At 45.0% G+C, this 27,735-nt stretch overlaps 1 protein-coding gene across 1 annotated transcript in view; it reads left to right on the top strand.

Moving 5' to 3' along the window:
• Window positions 1-10,932: 10,932 nt before the first annotated feature.
• Window positions 10,933-27,735, top strand: part of LOC130356558 (mitochondrial glutamate carrier 1-like) — a 71,920-nt gene continuing 55,117 nt past the window's right edge. Inside the window, exon 1 of the mRNA XM_056558255.1 lies at window positions 10,933-11,071. The gene's annotated coding sequence lies outside the window, so the exon portion shown is untranslated. The remainder of the gene's footprint in view (window positions 11,072-27,735) is intronic.

The raw sequence follows: 27,735 nt of genomic DNA, 5'->3' as shown, positions 1-27,735 counted from the left end.
AGAACAATGGACCCTCCCCCAAGTGACCCCATTTTGGAAACTACACCCCCCGTGTAATGTAATAAGGGGTGCAGTGAGCATTTACATCCCACAGGTGTCTGACAAATTTTTTGGAACAGTGGTCCGTGAAAATGAAACATTTTATTTTTCATTTGCACAGTCCACTGTTCCAAAGATCTGTTAAACGCCAGTGGGGTGTAAATACTCACTGCATCCTTATTAAATTCTGTGAGGGGTGTAGTTTCCAAAATGGGGTCACATGTGGGGGGTCCGCTGTTCTGGCACCACAGGGGGCTTTGTAAACGCACATGGCCCCTGACTACCATTCCAAAACGAATTCTCTTTCCAAAATCTCAATGGCGCTCCTCCTCTTCTGAGCATTGTATTTCGCCCGCAGAGCATTTTACATCCTAACATGGGGTATTTCCATACTCAGAAGAGAAGGAGTTACAAATTTTGGGGGGCATTTTCTCCCATAACCCTTTGTAAAAATGGTAAATTTGGGGAAGAATCTGCACTTTTGTGAAAACATTTTTTTTTTCATTTACACATCCGATTTTAACGAAAAGTCGTCAAACACCTGTGTGGTGTTAAGGCTCACTGGACCCCTTGTTACGTGCCTTGAGGGGTGTAGTTTCTAAAATGGTATGCCATGAGGGGTTTTCTGAGGTATTTCCTTACTCAAGAGAAATTGGGTTACAAATTTTTGAAGGCTTTTTCTCCTATTACCACTTGTAAAAATTCAAAAACTGGGTCTACAAGAACATGCGAGTGTAAAAAATGAAGATTTTGAATTTTCTCCTTCACTTTGCTGCTATTCCTGTGAAACACCTAAAGGGTTAACAAACTTACTGAATGTCATTTTGGATACTTTGAGGGGTGCAGTTTTTTATAATTGGGTCATTTGATGGGGTATTTCTACTATGTAAACCCTTCAAATCCACTTCAAACCTGAACTGGTCCCTGAAAAATTTCGATTTTGAAATTTTTGTGAAAAATTGGAAAATTGCTGCTGAACTTTGAAGCCCTCTGATGTCTTCCAAAAGTAAAAACATGTCAACTTTATGATGCAAATATAAAGTAGACATATTGTATTTGTGAATCAATATATCATTCATTTGGAATGTCTATTTTCCTTACAAGCAGAGAGCTTCAAAGTTAGAAAAATGCAAAATTTTCAAATTTTTATCAAATTTTGGAATTTTTCACCAAGAAATGATGCAAATATCGACAAAATTTACCACGAAAATTTATGTCACGAAAAAACAATCTCGGAATCAAATTTATAAGTAAAAGCATCCCAGAGTTATTAATGCTTAAAGTGACAGTGTTCAGATTTGCAAAAAATGCTCCCGTCCTTAGGGTTATAATGGGCTCCGTCCCCAAGGGGTTAAATAAAATTTTCGGAAACCAAAATATTCCTTTAAAAAGCAATAGGCATATGCAAAAATAGGCATATAATGGTATTTATAGGGTACTCTGTGGTACAAAGCCAAAAATAAGACTGATAAAAAGAGGGTAAGAAACAAAAACAAAAAAATACCAGCACACCAACAGTGCCCAAAATATCACAAGTCTAACATAAAAATAATGCATACCATACAACACTGGAGAAATTACACCTAAGAAAAGAAATGAAAATACACCTGAAAAAATATCAAGGAAATAAACCAAGTAAAGAACTAAGTGTACAATAATAATATTGCAACAACGTAAAAAAGAAAGCAGCGGCAGCTCACCAATTAAAGCAGGGCTTCTTTGTTTTCAGCGGGTTGACATGCAGGTGTAAGTTTCACAAAAATAGAGCGACGTTCGTTTCACACAGGAATGTGCTTCTTCTGGAGAGCCAGAAGAAGCACATTCCTGTGTGAAACGAACGTCGCTCTGTTTTTGTGAAACTTACACCTGCATGTCAACCCGCTGAAAACAAAGAAGCTCTGCTTTAACCCCTTAAGGACGCAGCCCTTTTTCACCTTAAGGACTGAGCCCTTTTTCGCTATTATGACCACCGTCACTTTACGAATTAATAACGCGAAAACGCTTTAACCGAATATTCTGATTCTGAGATTGTTTTTTCGTGACATATTCTACTTTATTTTAGTGGTAAATTTTCGGCGTTAATTGCATCCTTTTTTGGTGAAAAATCCCAAAATTTCATGAAAATTTTGCATTTTTCTAACTTTGAAGCTCTCTAATTGTAAGGAAAATGGATATTGCAAATAAATTTTATTTTTCTTCACAAACACAATATGTCCACTTTATGTTGGCATCATAAAATGGACATATTTTTGCTTTTTGAAAAAATTAGAGGGCTTCAAAGTAGAGCAGCAATTTTCAAAAATGTCATGAAAATTGCTAAATCTGAAGGGACAGATGTTACAGAACTACAACTCCCAGCATGCCTGGACAGTCAAGGCATGCTGGGAGTTGTAGTTTGGCAACATCTGGAGGGCTACTGTTGGGGCACCACTGTAACATTGGTCTCCAAAATGTGACCCTCCAGATGTTGCAAAACTACAACTCCCAGCATGCCCAGACAGCCTTTGGCTGTCTGGGCATGCTGGGAGTTGCAGTTTGGCCCCCCTAGTGGTTGCCACAGTAAAGATCGATTTACTTTCACTTTCAAACACCCCCCCCCCCCGTCTATTCCCTACCTGATCAGGATCCTGCAGGCTCCAGCGAAGATCCCAGGTCCCCAGGCATCTTCTCCTGCAGGTACGGCCTCCATCTTCTTTCCAGAGCCCCTCGACATCCAGGGGTGGGCAGAACGGGGGGTTGCCATGGCAACCCCCTGTCCTGCGCTGCCATTGGTCAGAACTCTGTTCTGAGTAATGGCAGGGGATAGGAGTAGATCGCAGCTTTGCGATCTCACTCCAATCCTTTAGGCTGATTGGGGTTGTTGCTGACAACTCCGATCAGCCCTATTTTCCGGGTGATCGGGTCACCAGAGACCCGATCAGCCCGGAATTGGAGAAAATCGCATGTCTGAATTGACATGCGATTTTCTCCGATCGCCGACATGGGGGGGGTCTCAGGACCCCCCTGGGCGATGTGCCAGGGTGCCTGCTGAATGATTTCAGCAGGCATCTGGCTCCGGTCCCCAACCGGCTAGTGGTGGGGACCGGATTTCCCACGGGCGTATGGATACGCCCTCGGTCCTTAAGGACTCGGAATGCAGGGCGTATCCATACGTCCTGTGTCCTGAAGAGGTTAATTGGTGAGCTGCCGCTGCTTTCTTTTTACATTGTTTCTGTATTTGAAGACTTCATTATTGAGCTGAGCACCACCTTGAGGCTTATTATAAGTGACTGTGCTGCACTGAAGAGTTGGGGATTGCCTAATCCCAGGAATAATATAGCAGTGCCAGTTGAACTTCTTTTTACATTTTGAGCAATAATAATATTGCCTTTGCATGAAACCACAAAGGAATGAAGACCCAACGTGTACCCAAAATATCACACCATGACCCCTGACAGAGCTGCTTGTTTAGCAGACACTGTCACTGCTACAAAAGCAGCTGTTAAACAAGCAGTTCCGTCAGGGGTCATGGTGTGATATTTTGGGTACTGTTGGTGTACTGATATTTATTTATTTTTTATTTTTGGCTTACTACCGCAGAGCGGCATATAAATACTATTATCTATATCCTTGATTTTAATATGCTTATTGCTTATTAAGGGTTTTCATTGCCTTGGAGCCTGCATTATATGATAAAGTTATTTTATCGTTATGTGTGTGCATGTTTGTTTGTGCGTTTCCTGTGTTTTTGATATATATGTATAGATGTCTACACATGCACATGTAGAGCCCCATTTACACTTATTTTAATTATTTTGTGCCCTATTACTTTCTTCTTGGCAATATAACAACGCTGGCAAGGTTTTTATGTTATGTTATGAGATTTTGAATTTTTATTTAAAATAATAAAGGAGTACTCCGGAGGAAAAAAAATGTTTTTTAAATCACCTGGTGCCATAATGTTAAACAGATTTGTAAGTGACTTCTATATAAAAAGCTTAATCCTTTCAGTACTTATCCCCTGCTGTATACTACAGAGGAAGTTGTGTAGTTCTCCCAGTCTGACCACAGTGCTCTCTGCTGCCACCTCTGTCCGTGGCAGGAATTGTCCAGGAGGAGAAAAGGCTTCAGAAGGAACCCGGTTCCATGGCGCTGAATGACCACAGCAGGTGAAGGATTAAAAGGATTTTATTGTCCAGAATGCAATAAAATCCTTTTACTCCTTCACCTGCTGTGGTCGTTCAGCGCCGTGGAACCGGGTAACCTTCTGAAGCCTTTTCTCCTCTTGCCTTATATTTACCGGAGGGCAGCAGACGACCTAACATCTTACCACGCCTACATCATTGTTGTGTATGAAGTTGCACAACCACCCAGGGTGAGCAATTTATTTATATATTTATCTCACCATTGCATCCTAAACGTTACTACTCTATGGAGTGCCTGTTTTCCTTATTCCCAGGAATTGTCCAGAGCAGGAGAGGTTTGATATGGGGATTTGATAATGCCCGAGACCAGTGATCTTCAACCTGCGGACCTCCAGATATTGAAAAAAAAGGTTAAGCCCTTCAATCTTGTAAAGCAAATATATTTGCATTGTGATCTGCTATTTAGTATGGTTACATTGTAGAAAGCTATTGTTCCTTGTTTACACATGGGGTTTATATGCGTTAAGTGCTTCAATGAATGAAATAGAGATTTGCATTTTGTGAACTATCCACTGAATAGTCATGTTAGTTTGTAGTCATCACTGCTTGGCTACAGTGAAAAGGAATACAAGTTCACTGACTAGATCATAGTAAATGATAGGTTTATTCTTAGATCTTAGTCATGGTGATGTGGCTGAGCAGCTGACCACGGGATAGTATGTTACCCAGGGTTTACACAAATGTATTTCACACCAACCAAGTTAGGGTGGGTACACACTACGATTGTGGTGTACGGGTGCCGGATCCAGTTGGGGGAGTGAAAACTGTCCGCTCCCGTATCCCAGCCAGATCTGGGCCGAACCCCATTCATTTCAGTGAGCCGACTGGAGTCAAACGCTGACTCTGGTCAACTCATTTTTTCCCCAAATCCGGTTTTCCCACCGGATCTAAAACCGTGGAATCCGAGCAAAAATGAGCCGTTTGACTCCGGTCAGCTCTTTGAAATGAACGGGGTTCGGCCGGGATACGGGAGCGGCCGGTTTTCGTTATCCTCAACCGGATCCGGCACCTGTACACTACAAACGTAGTATGAACCCACCCATAGTCACTTAAAAAAGCCCACTCTTCCCCAAAAAATCCCTTTATGTCTGTAACTGTTTATTTATTAAAATGTAAATAATACAAATAGGAAAACTATTTAAATTCATTCATTTATCTATTATTTAAATCTATAAGGAAAATTTAGAATTAAATGAAACAAAGGACAAATATTTTTTCTTCCTTCTGTGGTTGTTGTGCTTGTGTTATTGGGGCACCTAAAGAAGAGCTACAAGGTGCTACCAAAGGTGGGCTCCACAGCATGTAATAGAATGCAAAAAAAATATTCTTGTGCAACTGAGGAATCTAGTCCCGAAATCCTTCAGAAAAGATCTCTGTATGAAAATGGAGTCATAAAGAACTACAATAAAGGCACCATATGTGTGTGAGACCTTACACATAGATCCAAGGACAAGCAGCATTTATCAACATGTTTCACTAGAATAGATGACTTAGCTGCATTTAGAGCATGATAACACATGTTGTACTGTCACGTGTTGAATGAAGGTATTCAGCTTTCTTTCATGGCTTGGAAACCTTAAGGCAACCAATACCGTTCTTAATAGAGCATCACAAAGTATCTTATGAATTCGAGTAGAGAAAAAAACAGACAAGGTCGCACATCTACAACATGCACAGTGATCTAAGGCTTCTCAGCAAAAGTTTTTATACTAATAGGTCATTAGAGTACCGTATTTATCGGCGTATAACACGCACTTTTTAGGCTACATTTTTAGCCTAAAGTCTACCTGCTAATTATCTGTTGCCGGGGTCGGGTCCGCGCTGCTTCAAGCCTCCGGTGTGCGTCCCCAGCGTCATTGCTATGTGCTGCACGGCGCGGCGCAATGACGAGTGATGTCATTGCGCCGCGCCGTGCAGTGCATAGCAACGACACATGGGACGCACACCGGAGGCTTGAAGCACCGCGGACCCGACCCCGGCAACAGGTAATTATACAACCGGGGATGGGGGAGGCAACGGGGCAGCGGCGCCGGCAATGGGTGCCGCTGCCCCTTCTCTCTCCCTGGCTGTCGGCGCCGCTGCCCCATTGCCGGCGCCGCTTTTCTCCCCCTGGCTATCGGCACCGGCAATGGGGCGCCGGCACCGATAGTCAGGGGGAGAGAACGGGCAGCGGCACCGATAGCCAGGGGGAGATAAGGGCCGGCAGCAGGGCTCTAGACCCCAGAAAAGGCAGGGGGAGAGAAGCGGGCAGCGACAGCCCCTCTCCCCCTGCCTTTCCTGGGGGTGTATCGGGGTATACGCATGCACTCACACGCACCCTCATTTTACCAAGGATATTTGGGTAAAAAACTTTTTTTACCCAAATATCCTTGGTAAAATGAGGGTGCGTGTTATAGGCCGGTGTGTGGTATACCCCGATAAATATGGTACTTAATGATCATGAAGTGCAAGCCTGCTAGCCACGTCACGGCCACCTGTAAGTAGCAGGTCCCTAACATCCCTAGCATAATATGGCACCGCAACACCAGTGCCCACAGGGGGAACGACCCACTGGCAGAGCAGCCCCAATGCCGCCCAAATTCGTCCCGATATAGGCCTGGGCTGAGGGGGAGGGGCAGATTGCTGACAAGTAAAAACAAAAGAGGGGGATAGAAAACACAATGTGAATTCAAGGGGATAGGGATGTTAGGCACCTGCTACTTACATGTGTCCGTGACACGGCTAGCGGGCTTGCACATCATGATCATTCTTCTGTTGCCACTCTATGCCCGCCATGGAACAAAATTCATTACCCCTAGTGATTATAAGCTCCATGCAGGATTGTGCCTAAACATCAATTCTATATGTCAAAATAATTATTTCATACACTGCCATATATACGTTTCTGCACACCATCCACAAAATAATACCACCAAATAGAACTCAAATAGTATCCACATACAGTGCCCAAATAAGACCGCCGTATAGTTCTTAATTAATATCCCCATATAGTGCTCAAATAATACCACCATACAGACCTCAAGTAATACCACCACATAGTCCCTGAATAATAATACCATATAGTTCTCAACTAATATCCCCATATAGTGCTCAAATAATACCAACATATAATTCTGCATTAATATCCCTATATAGTTCTCAAATAACAGCACCATACAGAACTCGAATAATACCACCATATAGTTCTCAAATAATGATACCATATAGTGCTAAAATAATACCACCATATTGTTCTCAAATAATACCATATACAGTGACCCCTCAACCTACGATGGCCCCTGTGACGGACTGACTCTGCCAAAAGTGACTTCTCCTTCCTGATGACAAGCTCCAGCATATCACAGGCAATATCCCCAGGCAGAACTAGAGATTATTGCAGCCTTGTACCCAAAGAACCAGGCAACACCAGTCTTTGGGCATAAAATCAGAACTCTTTATTGTGGAACAAGTGTCTTCTTTTATAGGAAGGACATCACAGGGGGAAGGGTCAGTAAAGACAATACAGGTGACAGCCAGTCTGGAAGATAATCCAATAAAGTTGATTAGCTCTACCTATACTGTGCCTTGAGTGCAAAAGGTGGAAGTGTGCAGAAGTTGGACTGTGTGCAAAAAGGAGAAGCATGTGTAGAATAAGTGTATTGTGTAAAGGAGGTGGACCGTGTGCAAAAGGTGTATTGTGCACAGAAAGTGGACCGTGTGCAGAAAGTGTATGAAAACAGTAAATAAAAGTATTTTAACTCTGAACTTTATGTCACTGGACAACATCAACTGAGGGGTACAAATAGTGAAGTCCCAAAGTCCATCCAGGTAGATAGGGTGACTCTAGGATCCGTCACAGCCCCGACATACGATCATTTTAACATGTGATGGCCTCTCAGTGGCCATCGCATGTTGAAGGCAGCATCAACATACGATGCTTTTTTATGTCGGGGCCATTGCATAAACTGCTATCCGGCAGTGCAGACTGCTTCAGTTGCCACCTGATAGCTGTTTACGGTGCCCCTTGAGCTCCGGTGATGGTCACTCACCAGTCCTCGGGGCTCCAGCGCGTCCTCTTCGTGATCCTCTGCATCGTCGGCGCTCTTCATCGTCGTCATCACGTCGCTGCGCACGCCGTCCCGTCATCCAATAGGAGCGGCGTGCGTAGTGACGTGATGGCGGCGACAGAGAGTGCGGTTGCCGTGGAAGCAGAGGCCTTGACGAAGTGTCGGGGACACCTAGGGGACGTGGCAACACCGGTTGACGGCGACATCCCGGGCAGCGGTGACGGTCCGGAGCGGCGGGGACAGGTGAGTACAACTTTCTCTAACAGTGGTCTACAACGTGCGGACCTCTAGATGTTGCAAAACTACAACACCCAGCATGCCCGGACAGCCAACGGCTGTCTGGCCATGCTGGGTGTTGTAGTTTTGCAACATCTGGAGGTCCGCAGGTTGTAGACCACTGTCCTATACTTTACATTGCACGGATCCCTCAACATACGATGGTTTCAACAAACGATGGTCCGTTTGGAACGGATTACCATCGTATGTTGAGGGACCACTGTAGTGCTCAAATAATTCCACCATACAGAGCTCGAATATCACCATATAGTTCCTGAATAATAAGACCATATAGTTCTTCCCAAAGAATAATACCATATAGTTCTTAATATCCCCATAAAGTGCTGAAATAATACCACCATACAGAGCTCAAATAATACTACCATATAGTTCCTGAATAATACCATATAGTTGTTAATATCCCTATATAGTGCTCAAATAATACCACTATGCAGAGCTCAAATACTACCATATAGTTCCTGAATAATACCATATAGTTGTTAATATCCCTATTATAGTGCTCAAATAATACCACCATGCAGTGCTAAAATAAAATCCCCATACTATGTTCATATAATATCAACATAAGTATTTAAATTATACCACCATATAGTTCTCATATTATACCATAAGTTTTAACCGAGCTATTTCCCTTCTGTGAAACCTAAAATAAAGGACACCATAAAAAAGTACAACTTGTCCTGCAAGAAACAAGTCCTCACATTGTTGTGGATGGGTGGAAAAATAAAAACATTGTGGAGGAAAAAACTAAAAAGTCAGTCCCCAAAAAAGATTTGTAAATCACTTCAATTAAAAAAAATCATAATCCTTCCTGTACTTATTAGTAGGGATCGACCGATTATCGGTATGGCCGATATTATCGGCCGATAATCACGATTTTGGACATTATTGGTCTCGGCAATTACCTTGCCGATAAGCCGATAATATTTTTGCCCATACCGCTATACCGGTCGGGCCCCCACCCTACGAGTCAATAAAAAAAAATTTAACTTACCCGTAATGGGGGTGGTCCGGGCCATCCATCCTCCCTTCCTGTAGTGTCCGGCAGGCATTCCGGGTGGAGGGTGAACCGGTCCGGGCTGTCCTTCTCCGACGGTCATCTTCTCCACACCGGGCAGGCTCCGGCCTAGTACGCTGCATAGACGCCGCTACGCCGTGATGTCAGGTGCGTAGCTGCGCACAGGCGTCACTGCGCAGCGGCGTCTATGCAGCGTACTAGGCCGGAGCCTGCCCGGAGTGGAGAAGATGACCGCCGGAGATGGACAGCCCGGACCGGTTCACCCTCCACCCGGAATGCCGCCGAACACTACAGGAAGGGAGGATGGATGGCCCGGACCACCCTGACAGGTAGGGGGAGAGAAGCGGGTGGTGGTGGTGGCGGCCTATGGCACCACAAAAGCCACCGCAGTGCATTGATTTAAAGCGCCGGCGAGGGGGGATAAATAGCCGATAATTTATACCGGAATATCGGTATAAGTTATCGGCTATCAATCCTAACCTCCACCGATTATCGATATCGGCCCTAAAAAAAAACGATATCGGTCGATCCCTACTTATTAGCTGCTGAATACTACAGAGGAAATACTTTTATTTTTGGAACACTGTGCTCTCTGCTGACATCATGACCACAGTGCTCTCTGCTGACATTATTATAATAATAATAACTCTTTATTTATATAGAGCTCACACCTATTTGTAGATGTTGTCCTTAGGGGGATTTGAACCCACAACAGAGAGCACTGTGGTCATGATGTCATCAGAATCTCCTCTGTAGTATTCAGCAGCTAATAAGTACAGGAAGGATTAAGATTTTTTAATAGAAGTAATTTACAAATCTGTTTAACTTTATGGCACCAGTTGATTTAAAAGAAAAAAGGTTTTCACCGGAGTACCCCTTTAAGGGGAAATGAATTTCCAGGTAGTCGATGGTTGAATATTACTAATACAATGTTGTGGACCTCCCAATGAAGCGAATGCAAGACTACGGCTGTGTTCACACCTGCGACTGTTCATTCTCTTTTCCCGACAAGAACAGTGCAGCTCACAAGACAAAACTTCAATGACTCCCGCCTCCCCCGTTATAAATTATTAGGTCTATTGGGCACCATTTTGATCCAGCAGTGGAAATGACTGGAAACTTACAGTGTGACATTGTGCGCAGCAGCGAATGTGCGTGACCCGCAGCCTCCCCGGGCGCAGAAGCCGTTCACATAGCTATGTGTAAAGAGATTTGAATTCCGTACACCAAGGGGCGTGGCTAGGACCGGTATCACGTGTTTGCTGATTGGATCCTACGCCCGGCTGCTTCATGGTTATCACGCAGCTGATTGGTTGTGAGTTCTTAGTCACGCCCCCGGTGGTATGGAGTTCTAGAATCGTCTATAATGTCCCTTTTCTCCTTAGGTCACTGAGGGGAGTGTTGTTCTGTGCGTTATATCCAGAACCGCTGAGCCTTATACACACACACCATCCGTCACTGTACACCTTTGCGGGTGACCTCTGAGGGTGAGTATTCTCGTCACATGTGGCCTTTTGTGTAACGCTGCCTCTTTCTGTGACTAACACATGTCCGTATATTCTCTTGAGAGCTTTATGTGCGGGTCCAAGCTTCCCCCGGGGTTAGGTTCATGTATCCCGTACACTTCAGATGGTAATCCTGTCACATCCTAACGGAACACAAACCATAAGGTGTATTACTACTGTTCTCTGCTCTCCTGACTGACTGTCTCTGATACCTCACTCACATCAAGTGTTTTTGTACAATTTTTAGATTTTTATTTTTTTATACAGCTACTATTGTGAAACAGACCAAACCTAGTCACAGGTAGACTAGATTTCCTCACAGTTTTTTTTATATATTTTTTTAAATAAAAACAACCACAGTGGTTTTTGAACCTACCGTATTTTTCGCCCTATAGGACGCACCGGCATATAAGACGCACCCAATTTATAGGTGCCAAATCTAAAAAAATAAAGATTCTGAACCCAACAGTGGTCTTCAACCTGCGGACCTCCAGATGTTGCAATACTACAACTCCCAGCATGCCCGGACAGCCGTTGGCTGTCCGGGCATGCTGGGAGATGTAGTTTTGCAACATCTGGAGGTCCGCAGGTTGAAGACCACTGGTATAGGAGGTAATACTCACGTGTCCCCGCCACTCCGGACCCGTCACCGGTGCCCTGGATGTCGCTCCATCGCTGTCGCCGTGTCCCCATGGTGTCCCTGACGCTCCGGACTTCTTCCCCGGGATCCACGCTCTCCGTCGCCGTCATCACGCTTCTACGCACGCCGCTCCTATTGGATGACGGCGTGTGAGACGACGTGATGACGTCGAAGGAGAGCGCAGGGGATCCCGGCACGGAGAAGACACCGAAGAGGCAGGTAAGGTCCCTCCAGGTGTCCTGTAAGCTGTTCGGGACGCCGCGATTTCACCGCGGCGGTCCCGAACAGCCCGACTGAGCAGCTGGGTTAGTGTTATTTTCGCTTCAGACGCGGCGGTCAGCTTTGATCGCCGCGTCTGAAGGGTTAATACAGGGCATCACCGCGATCGGTGATGTCCTGTATTAGCGGCGGGTCCCGGCTATTGATGGCCGCAGGTATTCGCCGTATAAGATGCACCAACTTTCCCCCCCCCCAGTTTTGGGGAAGAAAAAGTGCGTCTTATACGGCGAAAAATACGGTAAGTCAGAAGTGGATCCAGTAGGAAGAAGAAGTCTTAGGCTTTTTTCACACTACAAAATGACTCGGTTTTAACGATCTGTACGAAGTTCCATCTGAAAATCAGCTATAAAACGGAAGTTACGGAATCCGATACGGCTGTTAGAAAATCCCATTATAGTCTATGGGATTTTTCTAATAGACGTTTTTTTACCCGTTATAGCCCCTTATTAATAACGGCCGTTATTTTGTGACGTGCCGTTACTATCTTCCGTCACAAAATAACGTCCGTTATCAATAACGGACTATAATGGATTAAAACGGATAGTAGAAAAACCCCATAGACTATAATGGGATTTTCTAACCGACGTATAGGATTTGGTTACTGCCGGTGACAGCTGATTTTAGGACGGAACTAGCGACGCAACTTGCTAAACGGAGTAATTTGCTAGTGTGAAACAAGCCTTACAAAAGCTTTTTTTAAAACAGAAAAGTTTTCCCTTATGTTAATAGCCGGAGTTCTTTATCTACCCTTTATTACCAGTAGCGTTGCAAGAGAGTCACAGGGAGGGAGGGGGGGGGGGGGGGTGTACCGCATTGGGTGGCACCCTGACTGGCACTAAATAGCTGCACTCCAACTATCCCACAAAAACCCATCCACCCTCCTCCGAAATGAACAAATATTAAAAATATACTATGCTGCACCATGAATATCCGTACTCAGGAGACTTTTTTGTTTAATTTTGAGCCTGCAGAACATGAACAGTTGTTAAAGTGGGTGTTAATGTCCTTTCTGCACTTTCTGTAAGCCAGGTTGGACCTGGAATACATATGTGACTTTTTTTCTTTATAAATAGCGACTATCGCATTTGATGAATACATGATCACAACAAAGTAAAATAAAAAAATTACTACGTGAGCAGATTTCAGAAATGTGCTTTGGAATAAGCAAAAGTCGCAGCATATATAGAAAAGTCGCACGTGCGCAAGTACGTACGACTTTTTTTTACGCAGAAAAAAAATCTACGGAGCTTGATAAATCTCCTAAGTCCTTCCTTTATGTTTTCCATTCCTTTTGAATACACTTCTGGCCTTGGCTCAAAAACTGCAGTGGCAATTTTCAAAGCGTCAGAAAATAACCTGTGTGAAGACCTAGCCATAGACAGATTTCTGTAGGTTTGGTCTGTTTACACTTCTAGCATTGTTGTTGAATATGTCAGGTTTATTATTATAATGGTGTCCTGACCTCTTTAACCCCTTAAGGACCTGGCCAATTTTAGTTTTTTTCCTTCTCCCCTTCTAAAAATCATAACACATTTGCACCTACAGACCCATATAAGGGCTTGTTTTTTTTGTTTTTATTTTTTTGCATCACCAATTGTACTTTGTAATAACATCAATCATTTAATAACTAAATCTACTGCAAAACCAAAAATTATATATTTGTGGGGTGAAATTGAAAAGAAAAAAAAAATCTTTTGTAACAGTGCACTTTTCGGTAAAAATTCTGTAGGTCTATACTGTCACAAGGGCACCCAGTTTCTGTAGGTTTTATTTTATTTTTCTACTTTAAAAAAATTATAACTACACCAAAATTAGTATGTTTAAAGGAGAAATGCGGTAGAAAATTAACATCCCCCTGTGCCCGTGCTGCAAACCCCCCCTTAAAAACGTTAACTCACCTTGGCGTCCCAACCTTGATTGCGGCTTCTAAAGGGTTAATGCCAGGCATCGGCCCGATCGGCGGTGCACGGCATTGGCTGTTGGTCCTGGCTGCCCGTAACAACCAGGACCCACTGGGTTTAACCTGTTCTCTGCCTGTGAGAATGGCTTAACCCTTAAGGACTCAGGGTTTTTCAGTTTTTGCACTTTTGTTTTTTCCTCCTTACCTTTTAAAAATCCCCTTTACATTTTGCACCTAAAAATCCATATTATGGCTTATTTTTTGCGTCACATATTCTACTTTGCAGTGACATCAGTCATTTTACCCAAAAATTCACGACAAAATCGAAGAAAAAACGCCATTTTGTAACTTTTGGGGGCTTCCGTTTCTACGCAGTGCATATTTCGGTAAAAATGACACCTTATCATTCTGTAGGTCCATACGGTTAAAATGATACCCTACTTATATAGGTTTGATTTTGTTGTACTTCTGGAAAAAATCATAACTACATGCAGGAAAATTTATACGTTTAAAAATGTAATCTTCTGACCCCTATAACTTTTTTATTTTTCCACGTACAGGGCGGTATGAGGACTCATTTTTTGCGCCGTGATCTGAAGTTTTTATCGGTATGATTTTTGTTTAGATCGGACTTTTTGATCACTTTTTATGCATTTTTTAATGGTATAAAAAGTGACCAAAAATACGCTTTTTTGGACTTTGGAATTTTTTTGCGCGTACGCCATTGACCGTGCAGTTTAAATAAAGATATATTTTTATAGTTCGGACACTTACGCACGCGGCGATACCACATATGTTTATTTTTATTTACACTGTTTTATTTTTTTTATGGGAAAAGGGGGGTGATTCAAACTTTTATTAGGGAAGGGGTTAAATGACCTGTACTAACACTTTTTTTTAAACTTTTTTTTGCAGTGTTATAGGTCCCATAGGGACCTATAACACTGCACACACTGATCTCCTATGCTGATCACTGGCGTGTATTAACACGCCTGTGATCAGTGTTATCGGCGCTTGACTGCTCCTGCCTGGATCTCAAGCACGGAGCAGTCATTCATCGATCGGACACCGAGGAGGCAGGTAAGGTCCCTCCCGGTGTCCTGTACGCTGTTCGGGACGCCTCGATTTCACTGCGGCGGTCCCGAACAGCCCGACTGAGCAGCCGGGTTACTTTTACTTCAGACGCGGCGGTCAGCTTTGATCGTCGCGTCTGAAGGGTTAATACAGGGCATCACCGCGATCGGTGATGTCCTGTATTAGCCGCGGGTCCCGGCCGTTGATAGCCGCCGGGACCGACCCGATATGACGTCCTGTGTCGTTAAGGGGTTAAACCCAGTTAATGGGACAAGGGCGTACAGGTACGCCCTGGTTCCTTAAGTCCCAGGGTGTACCTGTATGCCTTGTGTCCTGGACGGGTTAAAATGTGCAGTACTTGACCGATAACTGAGACCACCAATCATTAGTGCAGCTGAGGCCAGGTAATCAGAAAGCATATGCAGCTTATAATGGCCTTTCAAATCTGGTTTTCCAGGATAATATAATAGTTCAAGGGGTACTCCCATGGAAAACTTTTTTTTTTTTTTTTTTTATTTATTTTTTAAATCAACTGGTGCCAGAAAGTTAAACAGATTTGTAAATCACTTCTATTAAAAAAAAATCTTAATCCTTCCAGTACTTTTTAGAAGCTGTATACTAAAGAGAAATCCCAAAAAAAAATGCACCCCCCTGCACCGCCCCCACCGCACCACGACCGCCACCCCCTGGACCCGCCGCACCGCACCTCCGACCCACCGCACCGCGTCGCACCCCCCACCGTGATGCTAGGCGGTATACCGGTATGGATTTTTTCCCATACCGCTATACCGGTCGGGCCCCTCCCCCACCCTCCGAGTGAATAAAAAAATTAAACGTACCCGTAATGGGGGTGGTCCAGGCCATCCTTCCTTCATGTAGTGTCCGGGGGCGTTCCGGGTGGAGGGTGGTCCGGTCCGGGCTGTCCTTCTTCTCCCACGATCTTCTTCTCCACTCCGGGCAGGCTCCGGCCTAGTACGCTGCATAGACGCCGCAACGTCAGGTGCGTCGCTGTGCACGGGCGTCACTGCGCAGCGACGTCTATGCAGCGTACTAGGCCGGAGCCTGCCCGGAGTGGAGAAGAGGCCCGCCGGAGAAGAAGGACAGCCCGGACCGGACCACCCTCCATCCGGAACGCCCCCGGACACTACAGGAACGATGGATGGATGGCCCGGAGCACCCTGGCAGGTAGGGGAGAGAAGCGGGTGGTGGCGGCGGCGGCCTATGGCCCCGCAAAAGCCACTGCAGATCATTGATTTAAAGCGCCCGCCCAGCATTTCCGATCACTGCCGCTCGCCGGGCGGTGATCGGACCGGGGTGACTGCTGATATCTATCAGCAGGCATCCTGTGGCACTGCCTAGGGGGGTCCTGAGACCCCCCCCATATCGGCGATCGCAGGTCGATTCAGACCTGCGATTTGCCGCGATCCGGGCAAATCGGGTCACTGGTGACCCGATCACCCAGAAAATAAGACTGATCGGAGGTGTCAGAGCCAGCTCCGACCAGCCTAAAGGATAGGAGCGAGGTGGCAGTGTTGCCACCCCCTCCTATCCCCTGCCATTGGTCGGTCAGGCTGACCACCAATGGCAGGAGGGGGGCGGGGGGTTAGAGTTCATTTCCCCCGCTCTGCCCACCGATCGAAGTCGGTACAGAGCGGGGGAACACGGGTGGAGAGGATGGAGCATGGTCCGGCTTACCCGGACCTTCGGAGGCGGCATCCCTGAGCAATGGCGTGAGCAGGAGGAGCGGCGGCCGGAAAGTGCGGCTGAGAAGGCTGCAGTGAAGATCGCGATAAGTGATCTTCACTGTGGCCTTCTAAAAGCTGCAAAACTACAGCTCCCAGCATGCCCACACAGCCAAAGGCTGTGTGGGCATGCTGGGAGTTGTAGTTTTGCAACATCTGGAGGGTCACAGTTTGGAGACCACTGTGTAGTGGTCTCTAAACTGTGGTCCTCCAGATGTTGCAAAACTACAACTTTCAGCATGCACTGACTGTCTGGGCATGCTGGGAGTTGTAGTTTTGCAACATCTGAAGTGGCACAGTTTGGAGACCACTATATGGTGGTCTCCAAACTGTAGCCTTCCAGATGTTGCAAAACTACAACTCCCAGCATGACCAGACTGTCAGGGATGCTGGGCATGTAGTTCTGCAATATCTGGCCCTTCAGATGTTGCAGAACTAAAACTCCCAGCATGCCTGGACTGTCTGGGCATGCTTGGAGTTGTAGTTCTGCAACATCTGAAGGGCCAGATATTGCAGAACTACACGCCCAGCATGCTGGGAATTGTAGTTTTACAACAGCTGTAGGCACACTGGTTGGGAAACACTGAGCTAGAGTCTGTTTCCTAACAAAGTGATTCCAACCCGTGTGCCTCCAGCTGTTGCAAAACTAAAACTCCCAGAGTGCACTGACAGACCGTACATGCTGGGAGTTGTAGTCTTGCAACAGCTGGAGGCACATGGGTTGGAATCACTGAGCTAGAGTCTGTTTTCTAACTCAGTGGTTCCCCACCAGTGTGCCTACAGCTGTTGTAAAACTACAACTCCCAGCATGTACGGTCTGTCAGTGCATTGTGGGAGTTGTCATTTTGCCACAGCTGAAGGTTTGGGGTGCCCCCCCCCCCAATGTGAATGTACAGGGTGCATTCACACGGGCGGGTTTACAGTGGGTTTCCTTCAAGGAAACTTACTGTGATCCCCTGCCTGTGTGAATGTATCCTAAAAACACTACACTACACTAACAAATAATAAAAAGTTAAACACTACACATACACCCCCTTACACGTCGCCCCCCCAATAAAAATGAAAAACGTCTCATAAGGCAGTGTTTCCTAAACGGCGCCTCCAGCTGTTGCAAAACCACAACTCCCAGTGTTGCCGGACAGCCATAGACTGTCCTGACAGGCTGGGAGTCTTGCAACAGCTGGAGGCACCCTGTTTGGGAAACACTGCTGTAGGGTTTTGGTGGAGACAAGCCCCATCCTTGTAACCGGGTCCACCCCTACTGCAAATTCCTTATTCAGGCCTCAAATGCGCATGGCGCTCTCTCACTTCGGAGCCCTGTCGTATTTCAAGGCAACAGTCTTGGGCCACATATGTGGTATCTCCGTACTCGGGAGATATTACGTTACAAATTTGGGGGGGATTTTTCTCCCATTACCCTTTGTAGAAATGGTAAATTTGGGGGGGGGGGGGGGAAATGCACTTTAGTGAAAAAATAATTTTTTTTTCATTTACACATCCGGAGTTAACGAAAAGTCGTCAAACACCTGTGGGGTGTCAAGGCTCACCGGACCCCTTGTTACGTGCCTTGAGGGGTGTAGTTTCCAAAATAGTATGCTATGTGTTTTTTTTATTTTTTTGCTGTTCTGGCACCATAGGGGCTTCCTAAATGCAACATGCCCCCCAAAAACCATTTCAGCAAAATTCACTCTCCAAAATCCCATTGTCGCTCCTTCCCTTCTGAGCCCTCTACTGCGCCCGCCGAACACTTGACATACACATATGAGGTATTTCCTTACTCGAGAGAAATTGGGTTACAAATTTTGGGGGTCTTTTTCTCCTTTTACCCCTTGTAAAAATTCAAAAACTGGGTCTACAAGAACATGCGAGTGTAAAAAATGAAGATTTAGAATTTTCTCCTTCACTTTGCTGCTATTCCTGTGAAACACCTAAAGGGTTAAAGGGTACCTCTCATCAAAAAAACTTTTGATATATTATAGATTAATGTATGCAGAATAACTTTACAATTGCATGTCATTAAAAAAATATGCTTCTTTCTATTTAATTTTCCACTTTGAAGAAATGACCACTAGGGGTCTCCCTACCAGTCCTGGCAGCAAGCATTTCAGACTCATGCTGGAGTCCTAAACACTACGAGCTGCCAGTCTGCTTTGTTCACAAAGTAGAACACTCAGAGCTGCCAGCCTGCTTTGTTCACAGCCTGTTTGGCTGTGAACAAAGCAGGCTGGCAGCTCTGAGTGTTTAGGACTCCAGCATGAGTCAGAAATGCTTGCTGACAGGACTGATCGGGAAACATACAATAGAAAGAAGCGTATTTTTCATTAACATGCTATTGGAAAGTTATTCAACATTCATTAATCTAAAATATATCAAAAGTTTATTTGATGAGAGGTACCCTTTAAAAAACTTACTGAATGTCATTTTGAATACTTTGAGGGGTGCAGTTTCTATAATGGGGTAATTTATGGGGTATTTCTAATATGAATGCCCTTCAAATCTACTTCAAAACTGAACTGGCCCCTGAAAAATTCAGATTTTGAAAATGTTGTGAAAAACTGGAAAATTGCTTCTGAACTTTGATCTCTTTGATGTCTTCCAAAAGTAAAAACATGTCAACTTTATGATGCAAACATAAAGTAGACATACTGTATTTGTAAATCAATATATAATTTATTTGGAATGTCTGTTTTCCTTACAAGCAGAGAGCTTCAAAGTTAGAAAAATGCTAAATTTTCACTTTTTTCACCAAATTTGGGAATTTTTCACCAAGAAATGATGCAAGTATCGACAAAAATTTACCACTGACATAAAGTAGAATATGTCACGGAAAAACAATCTCGGAATCAGAATGAAAAGTAAAAGTATCCCAGAGTTATTAATGCTTAAAGTGACAGTGGTGAGAATTGCAAAAAATGCTCCCGTCCTTAGGGTTATTATGGGCTCCGTCCCCAAGGAGTTAACAGGAATAGCAGCAAAGTGAAGGAGTAAATTCAAAATCTTCATTTTTTTTACACTTGCATGTTCTTGTAGACCCAGTTTTTGAATTTTTACAAGGGATAATAGGAGAAAAAGTCCCCCAAAATTTGTAACCCAATTTCTTTCGAGCAAGGAAATACCTCATATGTGGATGTAAAGTGCTCTGTGGGTGCACTAGAGGGCTCAGAAGGGAAGGAGCGACAATGGGATTTTGGTGAGTGAATTTTGCTGAAATGGTTTTAGGGGGGCATGACTCATTTAGCAAGCCCCAATGGTGCCAGAAAAACACACAAAAAAAAAAAAAAAAAACACATGGCATACTCTTTTGGAAATAACAACCTTCAAGGAACGTAACAAGGAGTACATGTGTGGATGTCAAGTGCTCTGCTGGTGCACTACAATGCTTAGAATAGAAGGAGCGCTATTGAGCTTTTGGAGAGAGAATTTGGTTGGAAAAGAAGTCGGGGGCCTTGTGCGTTTACAAAGCTCCCCGTGGTGCCAGAACGGTGGACCCCCCACATGTGACCCCATTTTGGAAACTACGCGACCATGTACACCCCACTGGCGTTTGCCAAATCTTTGGAACAGCGTGCTGTTAATTTTCACGGACCACTGTTCCAAAAATCTGTCAGACACCTCTAGGATGTAAATGTTCGCTGCACCCTTTATTACATTACGTGAGGGCTGTAGTTTCCAAAATGGGGTCACGTGTGGGGGGTCCATTGTTCTGGCACCATGGGGGCTTTGTAAACGCACATGGCCTTCAATTCCAGCCAAAATTCTCTCTCCAAAAGCCCAATGGCGCTCCTTGTGTACTGAACATTGACGTTTGCTCGCAGAGCATTTTACATCCACATGTGGGGTATTTATGTATAAGAAATGGGGTTACAAATTTTGGTGTGCTTTTTTTCCCCCCTATTCTCCCTTGTGAAAATGAAAAAATTAGGGTAACTCCAGCATTTTGGTGAAATTTTTTTTTTTTTTTTTTCCCATCCAACTTTAACGTAAATTTGTCAAACACCTGTAGGGTGTTAAGGCTCACTATACCCCCCTTGTTACACAAAATATTGGTAATGCCTGTGCCAGCTTTTTTGCAGGACTAGAGACACTTAGACACTTAGACACCCCTAGACATCTTATCCCCTATCCAAAGGATAAGGGATAAGATGTCAGAACTCCGGTGTCCCGCTGCTGGGGACCCCCGGGATCGCCGCTGCTGCACTGCGCTATCATTACTGCACAGAGCGAGTTCGCGCTGTGCGTAATTACGGGCGATACAGGGGCCGGAGCATTGTTATGTCACGGCTCCGCCCCTCGTCATGTCACTGCCCGCCCCCTCAATACAAGTCTATGGGAGATGGCGTGGCGGTCGTCACGCCCCCTGCCATAGACTTGCATTAAGGGGGCGGACTGTGATGTCATGAGGGGCGGAGCCATGATGTCACGCTGCTCCGTCTCCTGTATCGCCCATCATTACGCACTGAGCGAATTCGCTCTGTGTAGTAATGAAAGCTCGGTTCCGCAGCGGTGATCCCGGGGGTCCCCAGCAGCAGGACCCCGGCGATCTGACATCCTTTGGATAGGGGATAAGATGTCTAGAGGCGGAGTACCCCTTTAAACTTTAAACATGACTATGGGATTCTACTAGGGAAATCATGTTTTATAATAAATGCCCCGTCCTGGATCCTCCCACTGCCCTATCTTCAGCAGCAGATCAGCACACAAACTGTTCAATACAGTAGACTGTTGGCTTCCCAGCCAGTAGTCCTGTGGTAACGACATGTATGTTGCCTTTCTTTCCTTCAAGGAATGTATAAAATACATTCGCATATTAATACAGAGGAGTCGGGGGGAGTTGGAAGTACAAAAAACTCCGGAGTCGGAACATTTATCTACCGACTCCACAGCCCTGATAGTTTTGCAAGATTTAGAGGGCCACGGTTTAGAGACTACTGCATAGTGCTCTCCAAACGGTAGCCCTCCATATATTGCAAAATTAAAAATCCCAGCATGCCCAAACAGCTGTCTGGGCATGCTGGGAGTTGTAGTTTTGCAACATCTGGAGGGCTACAGTTTAGAGACCACTGTATAGTGGTCTCCAAGCTGTAGCCCTCCAGATGTTATTAGGCAACAACTCACCGGCTTCCTTAGTCAGCAGGATCGCTGCACCAGGGAACTGCACCTCATCGCCGCCGGTCACAGGCTGCTCCGGGGTCTCCTCCTCCCTGTTTAGCAGTGTAGTATTATCAAGGGAGGAGGAGTATAGGAGCATCACCCACCTGCCATGCTATTGTACACCGCCGAGACCCGGGACCGAAACGAAGTACGGGTAAGTGAAATAAGACCGCAATTACCCGTACAGGACATGTACAGTCCTGGAGCATCAGCGCAGCACTGAGATTCAATGCCGTGCTGCCTCCAGACTGTACATGCCGAGGCCAGGCAGCCAATGAGCGCAGCCCAGGCATTCACAGCGCTCGTTCCCGCCTGTCTGATTGACAGGCAGGGAGCAAGCGCAGGCTGACTGAATTCGGACCGAATGCCCGGCTGGGATCGGTCCGTATTCAGCTGTGACGTCACAGCAGACGGCCTTTAGGAGGGAGACCCCTAGTGGCCGGATTTCAAGTGCAAAAAAATTTAAAAAAAATGTAAACACAAAATAAATAGAAATATATTATAGATATGTTGTAGTACATAAGTACTACAACATATAAAAAAAAAAAAGAAAAAGTTGATGACAGTGCCCATTTAACCCCTTAAGGACCCAGCCATTTTACACCTCAGGACCCGGCCATTTTTTGCACATCTGACCACTGTCACTTTAAACATTAATAACTCTGGGATGCTTTTAGTTATCATTCTGATTCCGAGATAGTTTTTTCGTGACATATTCTACTTTAACATAGTGGTAAAAAATTTTCTGGTATCTTGCATCCTTTCTTGGTGAAAAATCCCAAAATTTGATGAAAAATTTGAACATTTAGCATTTTTCTAACTTTGAAGCTCTCTGCTTGTAAGGAAAATGGATATTCCAAATATTTTTATTTTTTTATTCACATATACAATATGTCCACTTTATGTTTGCATCATAAAATTGACAAGTTTTTACTTTTGGAAGACACCAGAGGGCTTCAAAGTTCACCAGCAATTTTCCAATTTTTCACAAAATTTCCAAACTCACAATTTTTCATGGACCAGTTCAGGTTTGAAGTGGATTTGAAGGGTCTTCATATTAGAAATACCCCACAAATGACCCCATTATAAAAACTGCTCCCCCCAAAGTATTCAAAATTACATTCAGTCAGCGTTTTAACCCTTTAGGTGTTTCACAGGAATAACAGCAAAGTGAAGGAGAAAATTCACAATCTCCATTTTTTACACTCGCTTGTTCTTGTAGACCCAATTTTTGAATTTTTACAAGGGGAAAAAGGAGAAAATGTATACTTATATTTGTAGCCCAATTTCGAGTAAGCACATACCTCATGTGTATGTAAAGTGTTCGGTGGGCGCAGTAGTGGGCTCAGAAGCGAAGGAGCGACAAGGGGATTTTGGAGAGTACGTTTTTTTTAAATGTTTTTTGGGGGGCATGTTGCATTTACGAAGCCCCTATGGTGCCAGAACAGCAAAAATCCCCCACATGGCATACCATTTTGGAAACTAGACCCCTTGAGGTACGTAACAAGGAATAAAGTGAGCCTTAATACCCCACAGGGGTTTCACGACTTTTGCATATGTAAAAAAATAAAAATAAAATTTCACTAAAATGTGTGTTTCCCCCCAAATTTCACATTTTTGCAAGGGTTAATAGCAGAAAATACCCCCCAAACATTGTAACCCCATCTCTTCTGAGTATGAAGGTACCCCATAAATTGACCTGAGGTGTACTATGGGTGAACTACAATGCTCAGAAGAGAAGGAGTCATATTTGTCTTTTTGAGAGCAAATTTTGCTCGGGGGCATGTCGCATTTAGGAAGCCCCTATGGTGCCAGGACAGCAAAAAAAAACACATGGCATACCATTTTGGAAACTAGACCCCTTGTGGAACGTAACAAGAAATAAAGTGAGCCTTAATACCCCACAGGGGTTTCACGACTTTTGCATGCGTAAAAAAAAAAAAAAAAAATCACTAAAAGGTGTGTTTCCCCCCCAAATTTCACATTTTTGCAAGGGTTAATAGCAGAAAATACTCCCCAAAATGTGTAACCACATCTCTTCTGAGTATGGAGGTACCCCATAAGTTGACCTGAAGTGCACTACGTGCGAACTACAATGCTCAGAAGAGAAGGAGTCATATTTGGCTTTTTGAGAGCAAATTTTGCTTGGGGGGCATGTCGCATTTAGGAAGCCCCTATGGTGCCAGGACAGCAAAATAACCCCCACATGGCATACCATTTTGGAAACTAGACCCCTTGAGGAACGTAACAAGGGGTACAGTGAGCATTTACCCCCCACTGGTGTCTGTCAGATCTTTGGAACAGTGGGCTGTACAACATTTTTAATTTGCACAGCCCACTCTTCCAAAGATCTGTCAGACACCTGTGGGGTGTAAATTCTCACTGCACCCCTTATTACATTCCGTGAGGGGTGTAGTTTCCGAAATGGGGTCACATGTGGGGTTTTTTTTTTTTTTGGGGTTTGTCAAAACCGCTGTAACAATCAGCCACCCCTGTTCAAATCACCTCAAATGTACATGGCGCACTCTCCCTTCTGGGCCTTGTTGTGCACCCCAGGGCACTTTACGCCCACATATGTGGTATCTCCGTACTCGGGAGAAATTGCATTACAAATTTTGGGGGGCTTTTTTCCCCTTTACCTCTTGTCAAAATGAAAAGTATAGGGCAACACCAGCATGTTAGTGTAAAAAGTTAATTTTTTTACACTAACATGCTGGTGTAGACCCCAACTTCACCTTTTCATCAGGGGTGAAAGGGGAAAAAGACCCCCAAGATTTGTTAGTCAATTTCTCCCGAGTACGGCGATACCCCATATGTGACCCTAAACTGTTGCCTTGAAATACGACAGGGCTCCGAATTGAGAGCGCCATGTGCATTTGAGGCCTGAATTAGGGATTTGCATAGGGGTGGACATAGGGGTATTCTACGCCAGTGATTCCCAAACAGGGTGCCTCCAGCTGTTGCAAAACTCCCAGCATGCCTGGACAGTCAACGGCTGTCCGGCAATACTGGGAGTTGTTGTTTTGCAACAGCTGGAGGCTCCATTTTGGAAAGAGTGGCGTACCAGACGTTTTTCATTTTTATTGGGGAGGGGAGGGGGGCTGTGTAGTGGTATGTGTATATGTAGTGTTTTTTACTTTTTATTTTATTTTTGTTAGTGTAGTGTAGTGTAGTGTTTTTAGGGTACAGTCACACGGGCCGGGGATTACAGCGAGTTTCCCGCTGCGAGTTTGAGCTGCCGCGCAAAATTTGCTGCATTGCAAACTTGCAGCCTGATACTCACTGTAAGCCCCTGCCCATGTGAATGTACCCTGTACATTCACAGGGGGGGGGGGACCTCCAGCTGTTGCAAAACTACTACTCCCAGCATGCCTGAGAATGTTTGGGAGTTGTTTTTTTGCAACAGCTGGAGGCACACGGGTTGGGAAACACTGAGTTAGGAAACAATGTTTCCCAACCAGTGTGCCTCCAGCTGTTGAAAAACCACAACTCCTAAACATTCTAATGCATGCTGGGAGTTGTAGTTCGGCAACATCTTTAGAGCCAGATGTTGCCGAACTACAACTCCCAGCATGCTTGGAGTTGTAGTTTTGCAACATCTGGAGAACTACAGTTTGCAGACCACTAATACAGTGGTTCCCAATCTGTGCCCTTCCAGATGTTGCAAAACTACAACTCCCGGTATGCCAAAACTGCCCAGGCATGCTGGGAGTTGTAGTTCTGCAACATCTGAAGGGCCAGATGTTACAGAACTACAACTCCCAGCTTGCCTTGACAGTAAGGGCATGCTGAGGATGTGTAGTTTTGCAACATCTGGAAGGGCACAGTGGTCCAAAAACTGTGGACCTCCAGAAGTTGCAAAACTGCAACTCCCAGCATGCCCAGACGCCAAGGGCTGTCTGGGCATGCTGGGAGTTGTAGTTTACAGGGTCCCAATACAGCAATGCATGTCGCTTTACGGTGATGTGCATTGCTGTAAAGGGCCCGACCGCGGCTGAAGATCTACTCACCTGTCGCTGCCGTCTTCATCGTCTGGATCCGGGTCTTCAGGGACGAGGTAAGTACCGGGGCCGGTCCCCAGCACTCCCCCGTCCCCCGCTGTGTCCTCCGGTCTTCCTCCCGTCCTCTCCGGACTTCAAAGGGCCGGGCAGGATGGGAGGAAGTAACCGCCCCCCCCTCCTGCGATTGGTCGGTTAACTAACCGACGGATCGCAGGGAATAGGAGGAGGTGGCAGGCTTGCCACCTCGCTCCTATTCTTTAGCATGGTCCTGGCTGTCTGTGACAGCCGGGATCATGCAAAATTACCGGGCGGTCGGGTCCCAGAGACCCGATCAGCCCGGTATCGCCGCAGATCGCAAGTGCGATTTCCCTTGCGATTTGGCCCCCTACATGGCCCCCCTCGGCGTTTGCCCTGGATGCCTGCTGAAGGATTTCAGCAGGCATCCGGTTCCGATCTCTGTCCGGCGAGCGGCAGAGACCGGAAAACGCCAGAACGTACAGGGAAGTCCTGGGTCCTTAAAGCCCAGGGTGCGGGGACGTCCCCGTACGCCCTGGGTCCTTAAGAGGTTAAGGACTAAGGCCATTTTCACCTTAAAGGAAAACCGTCACCCGTTCACCTGGACTATAACCCGATACACTGGGTTATAATGCGGGTGAACAGGAGACCGATGCGGGGTCTCTGACTGATATACCTACCTGCAGTCCGGATCCCCGATCCTCCAAAGGTCCCCCCTCTTCCATTGCTGACTTGCGCTTTGAGGCGGGACTGATGGCTGGATTTAAATATTCATAAGCGCCGGTCATGTGAATGCTCAGTTGGCACAAGCACTATCGTGACCAGCGCTTACGAATATTTAAATCCAACCGGCGGGCCTGCCTGAAAGCGCAAGTCAGAGCTGGAAGAGGGGGACCTTCGGGGGATCGGGGCTCCGGACTGCAGGTAGGTATAGCAGTCCGAGACTCCTGCATCCGTCTCTTGTTCACCTGCACTATAACCCAGTGTACCGGGTTATAGTGCGGGTGAACGGGTGACCGTTTTCCTTTAAGGGCTCAGACAATTTATGTTTTTGCACTTTCATTTTTCCTCCTCATCTTCTAATAATCATAACGCGTTCAATTTTGCCCATACAGACCCATTTAAGGGCTTGTTTATTGCTTCACTAATTGTACTTTGTAATGACATCACTTATGTTATAACATAATGTGTGGCAAAACAAAAAAAAATGGGGTTGAATAAAAAAAAAATTGCTGTTTTTAAGGCTTCCATTTCTACGCAATGCACTTTTCGGTAAAAATGACACCTTTTCTTTATTCTATTGGTCCATACGGTTACAAGGATACCCAATTTATGTAGGTTTTATTTTTTTACTGCTTTAAAATTTGTATGTTTAACCCCTTAAGGACGCAGGTGTATCCATATGCCCCCGTTTCCGAGTCCTTAACCCCTTAAGGACTCGGGCTTTTTCCGTTTTTTCATTTTCAATTTCTCCTCCTTAACTTTAAAAAATCATAACTCTTTAAAATTTTCACCTAAAATTCTATATGATGGCTTATTTTTTGCGCCACCAATTCTACTTTGTAATGACCTCTGTAATTTTACCCAAAAATCTACGGCAAAACGGAAAAAAAAACATTGAGACAAAATTGAAGAAAAAAAACGCCATTTTGTAATTTTGGGGGCTTCCGTTTCTACACAGTACATTTTTTTGGTAAAAATGACACCTTATCTTTATTCTGTAGGTCCATACGATTAAAATGATACCCTACTTATATAGGTTTGATTTTGTCGTACTTCTGAAAAAAATCATAACTACATGCAGGAAAATGTATATGTTTAAAATTGTCATCTTCTGACCCCTA

Source organism: Hyla sarda, chromosome 2, assembly GCF_029499605.1.
Source record: "Hyla sarda isolate aHylSar1 chromosome 2, aHylSar1.hap1, whole genome shotgun sequence".
Taxonomy (NCBI): Eukaryota; Metazoa; Chordata; class Amphibia; order Anura; family Hylidae; genus Hyla; species Hyla sarda.
Note: the sequence above shows the minus strand (reverse complement) of the source record. Positions and strands in the feature narration are given on the sequence as shown.